Below are 3,081 nucleotides of genomic sequence, written 5' to 3'. Positions count from 1 at the left end.
CGCTGCGCTACTTTCCGGTTCGGAAGGGGTGACTATCACCTCATCAAGTTCCACTTTCCTCCCACTCAATTCTTTCGAGAGAAACTCCTTCTCTAGAAAGGACCCGTTCTTGGCAACGAAGATCTTGCCTTCGGATCTGAGGTAGAAGGTATACCCAATAGTTTCCTTAGGGTATCCTATGAAGACGCATTTTTCCGATTTGGGTTCGAGCTTTTCAGGTTGAAGTTTCTTGACATAAGCATCGCATCCCCAAACTTTTAGAAACGACAGCTTAGGTTTCTTCCCAAACCATAATTCATACGGTGTCGTCTCAACGGATTTAGACGGTGCCCTATTTAAAGTGAATGCGGCAGTCTCTAAAGCATAACCCCAAAATGAGAGCGGTAAATCGGTAAGAGACATCATAGATCGCACCATATCCAATAGAGTGCGATTACGACGTTCGGACACACCATTTCTCTGAGGTGTTCCAGGCGGCGTGAGTTGTGAAACTATTCCACATTTCCTTAAGTGTGTACCAAATTCGTGACTTAAATATTCTCCACCACGATTTGATTGTAAGAATTTTATTTTCCTGTCACGTTGATTCTCGACTTCACTCTGAAATTCCTTGAACTTTTCAAAGGTTTCAGACTTGTGTTTCATTAGGTAGACAAACCCATATCTACTCAAATCATCAGTGAGAGTGAGAACATAACGATATCCTCCGCGAGCCTCAACACTCATTGGACCGCACACATCGGTATGTATGATTTCCAATAAGTTGGTTGCTCGCTCCATTGTTCCGGAGAACGGAGTCTTGGTCATCTTACCCATGAGGCATGGTTCGCACGTGTCAAATGATTCGTAATCAAGAGACTCCAAAAGTACATCTGCATGGAGCTTCTTCATGCGCTTGACACCAATGTGACCAAGGCGGCAGTGCCACAAGTATGTGGGACTATCGTTATCAACTTTACATCTTTTGGTATTCACACTATGAACATGTGTTACATCACGTTCGAGATTCATCAAAAATAAACCATTGACCAGCGGGGCATGACCATAAAACATATCTCTCAAATAAATAGAACAACCATTATTCTCAGATTTAAATGAGTAGCCATCTCGAATTAAACGAGATCCAGATACAATGTTCATGCTCAAAGCTGGCACTAAATAACAATTATTGAGGTTTATAACTAATCCCGTGGGTAGATGCAGAGGTAGCGTGCCGACGGCGATCACATCGACCTTGGAACCATTCCCGACGCGCATCGTCACCTCGTCTTTTGCCAGCCTCCGTTTATTCCGTAGTTCCTGATTTGAGTTACAAATATGAGCAACCGCACCAGTATCAAATACCCAGGAGCGACTACGAGTACTGGTAAGGTACACATCAATTACTTGTATATCACATATACCTTGGGTGTTGCCGGCCTTCTTCTTGTCCGCTAAATATTTGGGGCAGTTCCGCTTCCAGTGACCACTTCCCTTGCAATAAAAGCACTCAGTCTCGGGCTTGGGTCCATTCTTTGACTTCTTCCCGGTAACTGGCTTACCGGGCGTGGAAACCGCCTTGCCGTCCTTCTTGAAGTTCTTCTTACCCTTGCCCTTCTTGAACTTAGTGGTTTTATTCACCATCAACACTTGATGTTCTTTTCTGATCTCTACCTCAGCTGATTTTAGCATTGAATACACCTCGGGAATGGTCTTTTCCATCCCCTGCATATTGTAGTTCATCACAAAGCTCTTGTAGCTTGGTGGAAGCGACTGGAGGATTCTGTCAATGACCGCGTCATCCGGGAGATTAACTCCCAGCTGAGACAAGCGGTTGTGCAACCCAGACATTCTGAGTATGTGCTCACTAACAGAACTGTTCTCCTCCATTTTACAGCTGAAGAACTTGTCGGAGACATCATATCTCTCGACCCGGGCATGAGCTTGAAAAACCAGTTTCAGCTCCTCGAACATCTCGTATGCTCCATGTTTCTCAAAACGCTTTTGGAGACCCGGTTCTAAGCTGTAAAGCATGCCGCCTGAACGAGGGAGTAATCATCAGCACGCTGCTGCCAAGCGTTCATAACGTCTTGGTTCTCAGGGATTGGTGCTTCACCTAGCGGTGCTTCTAAGACATAATCTTTCTTGGCAACTATGAGGATGAGCCTCAGGTTCCGGACCCAGTCCGTATAGTTGCTGCCATCATCTTTCAGCTTGGTTTTTTCTAGGAACGCGTTGAAATTGAGGACAACGTGGGCCATTTGATCTACAATACATAGTGTAAAGATTTAGACTAAGTTCATGATAATTAAGTTCATATAATCAAATTATTTAATGAACTCCCACTTAGACAGACATCCCTCTAGTCATCTAAGTGAAACATGATCCGAGCTCAACTAGGCCGTGTCCGATCATCACGTGAGACGGACTAGTCAAGATCGGTGAACATCTCCATGTTGATCGTATCTTCTATACGACTCATGCTCGACCTTTTGGTCCTCCGTGTTCCGAGGCCATGTCTGTACATGCTAGGCTCGTCAAGTCAACCTAAGTGTATTGCGTGTGTTCCGAGGCCATGTCTGTACATGCTAGGCTCGTCAACACCCGTTGTATGCGAACGTAAGAATCTATCACACCCGATCATCACGTGGTGCTTCGAAACGACGAACCTTCGCAACGGTGCACAGTTAGGGTGAACACTTTCTTGAAATTATTATAAGGGATCATCCTACTTGCTACCGTCGTTCTAAGCAAATAAGATGCAAAAACATGATAAACATCACATGCAATCAAACAGTGACATGATATGGCCAATATCATCATGCTCCTTTGATCTCCATCTTCGGGGCACCATGATCATCTTTGTCACCGGCATGACACCATGATCTCCATCATCATGATCTCCATCATTGTGTCTTCATGAAGTCGTCACGCCAATGATTACTTCTACTTCTATGGCTAACGCGTTTAGCAATAAAGTAAAGTAATTTACATGGCGTCTACTTAATGACACGCAGGTCATACAAAATAATAAAGACAACTCCTATGGCTCCTGCCGGTTGTCATACTCATCGACATGCAAGTCGTGATTCCTATTACAAG

The sequence above is a fragment of the Aegilops tauschii genome, chromosome 7 (assembly GCF_002575655.3).
Source record: "Aegilops tauschii subsp. strangulata cultivar AL8/78 chromosome 7, Aet v6.0, whole genome shotgun sequence".
Lineage (NCBI taxonomy): Eukaryota > Viridiplantae > Streptophyta > Magnoliopsida > Poales > Poaceae > Aegilops > Aegilops tauschii.
This window is presented reverse-complemented; position numbering follows the sequence as displayed.